The sequence below is a fragment of the Rhipicephalus sanguineus genome, chromosome 5 (genome assembly GCF_013339695.2).
Source record: "Rhipicephalus sanguineus isolate Rsan-2018 chromosome 5, BIME_Rsan_1.4, whole genome shotgun sequence".
NCBI classification, from domain to species: domain Eukaryota; kingdom Metazoa; phylum Arthropoda; class Arachnida; order Ixodida; family Ixodidae; genus Rhipicephalus; species Rhipicephalus sanguineus.
In genome coordinates, this window is record NC_051180.1 from 2,623,976 (window position 1) to 2,635,129 (window position 11,154).

General features: G+C 44.1%; 1 long non-coding RNA gene across 1 annotated transcript; it reads right to left on the reverse strand.

Moving 5' to 3' along the window:
• Positions 1-2,462: 2,462 nt before the first annotated feature.
• LOC125758682 (uncharacterized) lies at positions 2,463-9,477 on the reverse strand. The gene is made up of 3 exons (XR_007416303.1): positions 9,302-9,477; positions 8,897-8,977; positions 2,463-2,577 (listed from the first exon to the last, which is right to left on the reverse strand). It is a non-coding gene; the product is annotated as an uncharacterized LOC125758682 (long non-coding RNA).
• Between the last annotated feature and the right edge of the window lie 1,677 nt (positions 9,478-11,154).

Consider the following 11,154-nt stretch of genomic DNA (forward strand, 5'->3'; position numbering starts at 1 on the left):
CCTGCGGACACATGTGAAAGCTGGCAGCAGGCTCCATAGCGTACGCCCTGCATTGAGCACTGGCCTACCATACAAAACTCCTCCAAAGACAGTGGCTACATAATGTAGTGATTTCTTTCAAGTGTTGTCGAGCGCACAGCAACAGCAGGGAAACCTCCCCACTCACTCAGAATTACAGCGCAGGTGGCATTCTAAAGTTTTGTTTTCAGCTCGCTCCGGTGCTCCCAAAGCAGACTAAGCAGCCACTATGACCACATGAGCCTGTCTAGCACGTTGCACCAAAGGTGGCGTCTGCTCTTCCAGTGGTATGCCTTACGCCCAATACCATTTACGGAAGTGGCCATGAGGGCACCCAGATAAGGGCAGCTAGAAGATAGATGGAGTAGATAATAAGATAAGGAAATAATTTTAAATGCCTCAAGTTAAAGGCACGCTGAAAGCATAGACAGCTCTGTACAAATGCACAATGTTGGTAGGTCCTTATGGTAACAGGTTGTCTAAACCATGTCACTTAGTAGGCTTTAAATAGTTTCATATATGAAGACTGCACTTACACCTATGTCTTCGGTCACCTTCGCTTGGCGGGGAATGCCATTCATGCAAACAGTGCGATTGGTTCCCAATGTGGTGATGATGTAAATAGATGAGCCATGCCGCCCTATTTAACGCCTTGTTTGTTTGCATGCACGAATCGTATTTTATGTACGTGTAAAAATAAAACAATTTCAATGTACGCAGCTTGCAGCATTCAATGTAAGCATCGTAGACAGTCTGCCACATCTGTATCGGCGCACTCGCGCTAGGAGTGGAACGGATTTAAAGGCTGGGATAGTAGCTGCAGCAGCCCGTGGAGGGTCCCCTGTAGCGCCAAACACGTGACTGGCTTCTTGCGATGCAGAAAATAACCTAGCCCTTTCAGACTTCAGGAAGCATGTCAATTTCTTTTTGACGGATTTTATGCCTTCACGGGCCCCTTCGATGGCGTGGTATTGACTCTTCTTTTGCGAACAAGGCAAAGGCAACATTCTGCACGTTGCGTCAGTTGACGAACGAATGCGACCTCGTTTCAAAGTCCGGTAAAAAGGGCAGAATATAAACACAAAGAACGACAGAAAGTTTCTAGAGGTAGGAATCAGTCTTTAATGGGACGAAAAGCGTCAAAAGCCGACACATGAGAAGACACGATGTCTGGTTCTCTAGTGTCCGTATTGGCGCGGCTCACTTTCTTCTACGATAAACATGGGAGGAATCGATCCCGCCTACGTCGTGCCAAGATGCAAGGACAGGACAGCGGTCGCCGTAAAGACGATACATATTTGCTTCAATACGCAGACAGCAGGAACGTCGTGCAGCATGCAGTGGTGTTTTGCTTACCTTCTAGTGGCAAAGCGCAAGTGTCGCACATCAGATTTCGATGCTTGATATCCCGGATGGTGCCTAATATAACCATAACGTACACAGGCGCATATATATTCCACAATATCGAGTACAACAGTGCAAGGAAAGGTTTCAATCGCTTGGAGTTTCAAAAAGTTAAACAGGAAGTCTCCATGACACCAGTTGCAGGAAGCAGGTGGCGCTTCGCGCAGTCAAAAACCGAAACCGAAAGCTATCCTTGAGCGCCTCCCGTCATTTACGGCCGCCGACCCACTCACTTCAATGAAAAGAAATCGAGAGAACTTTGCTCCACGGGAGATATGGGGATTTTTGCTGTATTTTAAAACACTTATGCGCCATTTGGCTAAAATAAAGGTGTCGAATAGTGGTTTCTGCATCGAATTCTTTCAATCAGCAGCAATATTTACCCTTGAAGAAGACAAGACTGCTTGTCGAAACGCTGACACCAGCGACACTCCGTGTCCAAGAATTTTTCACCTTTTCAAGCCTCCATCTTCCCCTGAACTTCTGCCGTTTTGGATTATGATACTGGCAGGGTTTTGCAGCGCGCGAACATAGGCAAAAAGGACAGAGTAAACAGAAAGAGTTCTCAATTTGCTGGCTAGAGAAGCTCCAGAAATTAATCCGATGCCATATTATGCAGACTTCCCTTTAGTTATCACTTTTGATAGAAATTATGTTGAGGCATAAAGAAAGACATTGTGCCACCGGGGTGTAACAGGCTAACAGTGAACAGCTAAAACTTTTGATTGTGAAATGCTGGCATGGTACAACGCTTTGACTAGGGTGTCACTGGAGCCAACATTTCGACAAGACTTGTCTCAAAGTTGCAGCCACGAAGACGACAAGTACGCTTGTCAAAACAGCTCCAGCATCACCCGTGTACAATAATTTTTCATATCAGCAAAATCGGTGTTCTTTTGTCCAAAGAATTAGTTAATGCTGTTTATTCCGACATGGCACTTGCTTAATCCATTGCGCTCCAGACAACATAAGCATTTTAAGTCGACTCATTTTCATTAGTAATGTTGCATGGAATGCGTTATACTGCGCTTCCAAAAGTAAATGCAAAATTTCAACAAATGTTGTTGATCATAACCTTTATTGTAGCAATTTCAACCATTATCCTGGCCACTTGGCATAGGAAGAGCAATGGAATTGATGACTTTGTCCAAAAACCTGCACGCAAAAGGCACAATAAGTACAAGGTGTCTCCATCGAGCAGGCATGTATCACCATTCACCACAACAAAAATCGGAAGGCTGACTTGGCAAACGCACAAGCACAGCAGCAATACTTTGTCGTTTGGTCAAAAGACAACAGACGATGCAGCACAGGGTGACAGAGGTTTAGGGAGAAATTCAGCCTAGTTGGCAACATACTAAGAATTTTTTGCACATAAGCAACACGAGGAGAAAAATAGAGAGACACAACACATGCGCTAACTTTAAACAAAATCGTTTATTGCACACGAGGCAAACATTTATACAGTGTTGGTGCCCTCACATTGCACCAAGAAGCCATGCACAGAGATTTGTATTTTTCCGCTTCATTTTTACAAGACGTACGTAACACTAATCAACTAACGAACTATTGCACAATCAAGAAAGCAGATTCTTTATCCGACAAGGACAGGGCAGAGTGCTAACACGATTGGTACCCAATTTTTGCAATTCCTGCAGCTAATAGTATTATAAATCTCGTTAGTTCAGCTCTGTTGGTTGACAAAACCTTTGTGTTCTGCAAGAAAGGTTGACACATTACAATGCTATCTTAACCTATCATTGATCCAGCTGCTTGTTTGCCCAGCATACTGCTTACTGCAGAAAAGAGGTATCAGATAGCAACAGCTTGTCTACATTCCGCAAACCACATCCTATATTGTTTCTTACAGTTTTCTTCCGTGCTTGACTGCAAATTCTGCAAATTGATTTCAGATTTCATAGAGCTGGAAAACTATTTGCACATTTGTATGTGACACAAACCTTATTATGTAATGCTAAATTTTGTGCAAGTATGGCACATCAGCTATTCTTTTCTGAGCGACATCACTGTTGGAACAGCCAACTAGAGCAATGGAGCGGTACTTCCTAATTTAAGCCTTTTACGACTTACACTTCTGTTTGTGCGACGCGTTGTGTGTGAACCTTTCCCATGTGCTGTGTGTCCTGTTGAGTTGTTACGCTATCCAACTACAGTTATGGAAAGGATGGCATCACGTGCTAATGTACAAGTAGTTTTTCAGCTCCATGCAAGCTAAAATCGATTTGCAGAATTAGTAGTTAAGCACCAAAGAAGACAATTTCTTGCACAAAACGGCATAGGACATGCTGAGAAGCTGTCGCTTATCAGATACCTCTTTCATGTGGTAAGTGGTATGTCAGGAAATGGGCCACTGCATGAATGATAGGTTAAGAGAGCACTGTAATCTTGTGAACAAATGCAACGATGGATGGCTGGCGTCACAGTGTAGGGCATGAGAGTATGAAGCTTTCTTTCAGGACACAAAGGTTTCATCAGCTAATAGAGTTGAACTAACGAGACTGATGATAGAAGCTGCAAAAATTGTAAAAGTGTGTACCAATTGTGTTAGCACTCCGCAACTATCCTTCTCGAATAAAGAATTGACTGTACTGAATGTGTAGTAGTTCGCGAAGTGATTACAGTGTGCCATATATTTTGTCAAAATAAAACAGAAAACGACATCCCTCTCTGCATGGCATCTTGGTGAAGTGCTAGGGCACCACCACTGTGTCTATTAGTGCCTTGTGTGCAATAAACCATTTCGTTGAAAGTTAGTGCAGACGTCCCTCCCTTTTCGTCCTTGTGTTGCTTATGTGCTAAAGATTCTTACCAAGTGAGTTGAGGTTACTTATGAGTACAGACAGGAAAAAAGATATGTTAAAGGAGTACTGACATGAATTTTAAAAATTTTCGGATTGATGCTCTAAATAAAAATACTGGTGTCGAAAAACCTAAAACGAGTATTGTGGTGCCTGGGAATGCATCGTATATATTTTATTTATCGCTACCTTAAAAAGACACTTTTGGTTTTGATATCGAGGGGGCGGCTTCTCGGCGATGTTTCATAGCAGTGTGATGTCACGGGGATACACAAACTCGCGACATACTAGCGGCAAATCCATCATCTGCCCGTGGTGCACAAAAACAACGATAAGTTATGGCAAATTCCACTGGTCGAGCCGGAGCAAGTTTTCTTGCTCTGCGTTCGATAATCTGCGTTCCACTGGTCGATCGGAGCAAGTTCGCGTTTTCCACTGGCAGATTCGGAGCAACCCACTTCGCGACGGAGCGTTCCGAGTTGCTCCGTCTTGCAGAGGTGGATTTCGCCGGAACTCCGGCAACGCGGTGACGTCATTTCCGGTACAGTCGGGCAACTCGGTTGTCTGCAGCATGTTTAAGGCGGGGTCTGATCACCCTGTGCACTTGTTTACATTCCTAAAATGGTGTTGTGTGACTCTGCTGGGCGAGCTTCTGGTTTGCTTCTTGCTCTGAGCGATAGCGAGAGCACGAGTCCTGACAGTAGTAGCAGCATCGATTACGACGAACCGTCGTAAGCTCTACGAAATGATGTTTAAAGAAATGTTCCCTGACCCACTGTGCGCACGCCCGAAGGTTATCGGCTACATCGAAGAAGAGATTTCCATGCGCTCGCCCATATTTGTCAGCGCAACACGAGAAAATGGCACGCCTGCTTTAAGCCACTGAGGGGTCGAAATGCGCGCTTTGCAGCGGTGACCCATGGAAACACACAGAGCGGAAGCAGAAATAGTTCCCGGAGCCAATTTGCGTGACGTATGCATGAACAACTTCCGGAGCGACCTCACGCAGTGCATTCACGTGTTCCACTGGCAGATTTGGCTTGGTACAATCAGAGTGCTCACTCCAGGATTTCGGCGGCCGCTCCGGATCTCCCAGTGGAATTCGCCATTAATTGTCGTCCAGTGACCCTGACAGTGATTTCTACGATATAGGCTGCATGCAGGATGCAGAAATTGCAAACTCGGGGGAACTGTCTTGACTCGTCAGGATAATGTCCATTGCACTGTGGCTGGCTTGCAGATGCTCAGCGACGAAAACTTCAAAGTCAAATTAAAATATTTGATACGTGTTCTCTGACTCTGGTGTGTGGAAATCGTTGACACTGCATACCAAGGAAACCAAAAATGTCCCTTTTGTGATGTCTCAAAATCGTGTCAGTACTCCTTTAAAATTAAAGCAATTTCAACCACAAAATACACGTAAGCGCAGCAGCGAAACATTGGTAAACAGCACTAAACTTGTAACAGCCAAAAGCAGGTGCAACTGAACAGTTGATGTTGTCCCACACAGTGCAATGAAATTTAGGTGTTTTATGGAATCCCGGGTAGGCAAAATCAACGAGTTCCTCCACAACAGTATGTCTCACAATTGTGACCCGGTTATGGAATTACCAGAATGCTAATTTCGTCCTGCATGCAAAACGCACAATGAAGTCAGTCAAACATATGCATGCAGCAGCTTATCCTATGTTTCAGAAATTACAACAAATCGGAACATTTTCCAAGCATGTTTTTGACACTTTCTGCGATGCCGCAATGGTTATTTATACCACCTGCACAAATCCTTATAAGTGAAACACAAGGTGTCTTTAGAAACGTTCACGCATCCGAGGGCAAGCTTGTGAAGCATTTGCGCGTTTTCAAAACCTTTAGTACCGATAAAGTGCCATCTGCATTATACGTTTCGTAGCAAGCCCACTTTTGTAGCTGCCGAGCCATTTGTTCAAGAAAGTCTACATCGTTATCAGTGCCACGGTGCAGTTAATAGGTCCCCACCTGCTGCAAGTTCATAGGTAGAAGGGTACGGCACACCAGCAGGCGTTTCTTGTGTGAGGCGGTACCGGACATAATACACCTATCAGGGGCGTAGCCAGCCCCCCCCCCTCCGAAATTTTTCAATTTTGCTTGCGTATACAGGCACGCACACATACAAACGCACGCACAAACATGCATAAAGTATGGTTGAACCCTCCCCCGAAAAAAGTTTCTGGCTACGCCCCTGACACCTATGCTATTTAAAACTCTGCATGCCTTAGTTGGTTACTTGTTTTGTACTGAGCGCACTATGACAGTATGTACAGACAGGTCCACTGTTAAAGGGAACACTTGTGTGCAGGGCGTGTTTGAATTTCGCTCTCTTGCAAAAACATGATGGCTTATATTTGCATAAGACTACTGGTGGTTGACAGTTCTGCCTCTTCTTGACAGACTAGTGCAGCGCATGAGCAATGTTTCCCTGTCCGCTTGCTGTTAGAGCACCAGCAAAATGAAAGGTGCTCATTGGAGTGTTCCCTTTAACAGTGGACCGTGCTGTACTTACAAATGCACATTATCATTTTCATAACCACTGCTGTGTTTGCTAGAGCAAGCTTACTCTCTCTTTGCACTTTGAAAGCTCGACACCTTGGCAGACATCGCTTGGTGTTTAGTCAATGAACTTTTTTCCAGACATGCAGCACTGCACTTTCCCCTGATGTTGGACTTTGGCAAGAGGATGCGCCAGCCAGCAAATGTCCACTGGAATGTGAATGCACCATGCAGAATTTGCACATTTTCTCCAAAATTGTTGACTATCTTCTGTCCTGATCGGTTGGGACATGTTAGTGTGCACACCGTTGAACCTTCGGCAAACATTTCACAAGGATTTAATTGGCTTCAGCCCGTGGCAGGAGCACCAGAAAGATGTTAGACAAGTCTGCTATCTGAAAGGCTATGCCTTACCACCCTGCAACTGCCAAATTAAGCATAGCACACAAACTCAGTGCACCGATTCCAGACAAGGTAATTGAGCAGCCTTTCGCTATACAAATAAACTAGTTAACAACATGAAAAGTAATACCGAAGGATTCCAACAAAAATATGCAGATCTTATGCGAATTTGTCTTTTTTTTTTCGAACGTCGATGAATTTGCATGGAGGTAAAGCATCACCTTCGACACTGGAGTCCAGGAACTCACTTTCCAGTTTTTTTCTTCCTTCAGAAACTAGGCAACTAACAACGCCAAATGCTACTTTGAAAGATGGTGACGATAGTACTGAAACTTTCTGCAGTATTTGAGCACATATGGATCTGCGGTATGTACAAAATCTATCTCATACAGAAACGTACCCATCCCTACAACATGCTTTCAATAACAAACAACGGAAGAAACTGTTGATGTACTTCATGTCTTGAGCCTCTAATTCATGATAGAATATCGCATGCAATGGAAGAATTTAGGAAGCTTGTACATTAACTGCTGACCTAAAACAGCCAGAAAATATTCCTGTATGTCGGTGTTTGTCATAAGAGCCATGCTAATACATGGCAATAACAGATTGTAATGAAACTGGCATGCTTTCATCCGGGCTCTTTGGCTCGCTCTCGCTAGTAATCTTAGCACTGTTAACGATTACAAGAATCTAAAAAGGAAATTTCCTTTTCCTGGAGGGCTATTGAAGACTGAATGACACAGTTATGCCCTGCCCTCTGTATTTTGCGGGCCTCGAAGATTTCACGTGTCAACTGGTCGTGGTGGCGGAAAAGAATCCTCATTCTAGAAAATTCTGTGGTGTACCCGCAATGTTGGCAGTGCATTGCCAAGTGCGTCGAGCAAACATTACCTCTCAAGGAATTTTGATGCTCCCTCGGTTGCGAGTTTACAAGTCGCCCCGATTGCCCAATGTAAACACTTCCACACGTGAAGGGTATGCTGTACACAATGCCAATGGCACAAAAACATTCGTGTGCTTAATGGAATATGAATCCTTCACCACTGGGCCTTTTTCCGCACTGCTGTGCAGACATCACCAACTTTGTTCTTGGCTGCGAACACCACTTCAATGCCGTGACGTCGTCATGAGTTTCTTGCCTTGTAAGAGCATGCGCAGTAAGAGTATATTATGATGTTTCTTCAATAAACTTTTCAGTTGAAAGTCAGCACTCGTGTCGTGTCTACTCGTCCTTGGTCTCTGTTATTTCGCACTGTTTTGCCTCTACCAGCTATGAATTGTTACCAACTCGCCCAATTTTCAATCATACTAACCTGTAAACCTTCGGCCTAGATTTCTTTTACTTTGAGCGGTAGTCCTGCCCACGGTTTTTGAACCACGAGAGCCCTATTGTATGTGCTAGCCTCCTGTAAAGCTTCGAACAACGGCTTGAAAATAAAATTTTGAATCACAGCGCAAGTTGCCCTCATTCAATCCAGACCGATGCAAAAGCTGTGTCCCCTTGAACTTCATGTCTGGCTTCCTGGCAGAGCAGTGGCTGTGCCCATTAAGCTAATGGAAAAAAGCCCATGAGCAGTGAAGTGGGGACACTACGGCTCATTAGTTTTATTAAATACTTTTTGTTTAACGTTGGCAGATCAATTTTTGTGCACTGATTAGTACACCACTTCTGACATATTTCGCAATGGTCAAACGAATAATATGCACGCACAAAGTTTACACACATACAGCTCTACAGCTCCAACTTTCTCCATGGGCTCGGATCCAACGACAAAGCGTTACGACTGCACTCGCAACATGGGCACCTGCGCAAATAAAAGCTTTTTTTGCACACTAATGTACAAGCGAAGACCTAGCTTATTGCATTCGTTCTCATAAATGTGTGTCACAAACCTTTTACTAACTCTAGGGCAAGAAAGTAACTACAAGCGGTATTCAACCGTTTCCATACAATAGCGTGAGACGGAAGCTATAAGTTTCTGTCGCACAAATTGAACGGTGTTCCCAGGCTACAAGAAGATACAAAAACTGTCACGATGAAAATAGTTCTAAGTGAGATGCGTACTGCGTGGAGACATTTCATCGTCGCGCGTAGAAAACATCGCAGAACAAGGAATGCAAGAACTTACCTTGACGTGAGTTGACACCGGCGGCGAAGCGCGTTTAGGGACAAGTGGAGCTAGGGGCGTTCTCCTCCTCAGTACCTAGGCCAGCGGCCGTCTTCAGGGAGAAAAAGTGCCCAGAAGCGCGTTTCAGGCGCTATCGGATGGCGGCGCGGCGGTCGCTCCCTGTAGTGGCCACGAAAACAAATGTCGCGTGTCGGACCGTTGGCGGAGCATGGACGATGCGCAGCGGCGGGCGCTTGCTTGGCGGCAGTGTTTCGCAGCGCTCGCTTGACGGTGCGCGCCAAGGACGCCGCTGCGAAACGGGCTCAACGAGAAGCGAATCCCGAGACCATGATTGCTTCAGGAGCTGCGCCCAAGCTCTTCGTCATTCACCCGTGGATATGCTGTATTTTTTTACTCTTTTTGCGACTGCGTGATTCTTTAATTTTGTAGTTTTTTCATACTGTGTGCGTATATCTTTCTGCGGTTTGCATTAAACTTCACTTGCTAGTAGCGCATCATTCTGTGCCTTTTATGCTCATTTTTCTGTGCTGTGGGGGTTTTTCCGCACTTTCTTTAACTATGAATACACATCAACTCGCCCCACTGTCCATTTTAGGATAAAGTTTGCTGAATAAAGCCGGTTCCACTAAGTGTCATTTTGAACAATGCGAAATTTTCAAATGCACATGCTACTGGAAAGTTTGCACGCAGTATCATGCATAACACTCTGCATCAATCCCGGTATATTTGCCCAAATGCTGTAAGATGTAAGAAATGTTCGAGATAGTGTGCAGTGAGGCACAGTGGAGTGTTCCTACAATACACTGTCTCGTACACAAGCAGTGGGCGAGCAACGCTTGCTGTTTTGCCAGAAATGTCTTCCTGGAAATGATACAAAAATGAAGTTCATTAAGCTTTCTGTGTCCATAAAAATGAATTTCTCGCCAAGGACTCACACTTCACTATACTTATTGCAGAGCTTTTTACAAAACATGAAACAAATGCAAAATTGTGAGGCTGCTAAGTAGTTCCTTGTCAACTTTTCAAGTACACAGGGCGAAAATAGACGAAGGTAAACAAATGCGAAACAACACCAGAAGTGTTACTCTTGTCCTGTGTACCACCATTCGGGTAGATTTCGATGTCAGTCAAGTTAGCATTATAGTGTAACGGGGTATGAATGTTAGCGAGGTTTACTTCGTATTTAAACACGTTGGACACTAGATTCTTGATCAACCACAGCTGCTCTGTTCAGTACTGAATATTGGGCAACTTCGTATTGATTCATTGCAAAAATTAACAGCATACTTGTAATGAGGACAAAAGAAGATCTGGACACAATGCCAGCGTTTTCACCTCAGAAATTGTGTCAACAGTGAGAATACTGTGTACAGATAATAAACACTATGGCAACATAATTCAAAACAAAATAACGAGAGCGAAGAAACAAGGTGATTCAACAAGGTGGTTCAACAGGTTCAACTGGCTTGTATCAATGTGATTAAGACAGCCTTGCATAACTAATACATCTCCTAAAGGCAATAAATATGCATATGTAACCCTGGCAAGTTCCAGTGCTGATATGTGACTAACGAAGTGACAATACCATAAAATGCATGTTCTTTACAAACACACTGTCACTAAGCGGATGTCTGTCACATCATATCGCCATAATTATGTGACGATTATGCCACATGTCAACACGCACACATTGACATTGAGAGGGAGGATCAATTGACAAGCAAATCAAGCATGAAAACAGCATAAAATAAAAACAAATTTGGCCTCAATGCACATTTCATTACATAACAGCGTGATAATAACGGGTTTTTTTTTTTTTTGCTTTCGTGTATACTCCTTGAAAGCACTCTGCT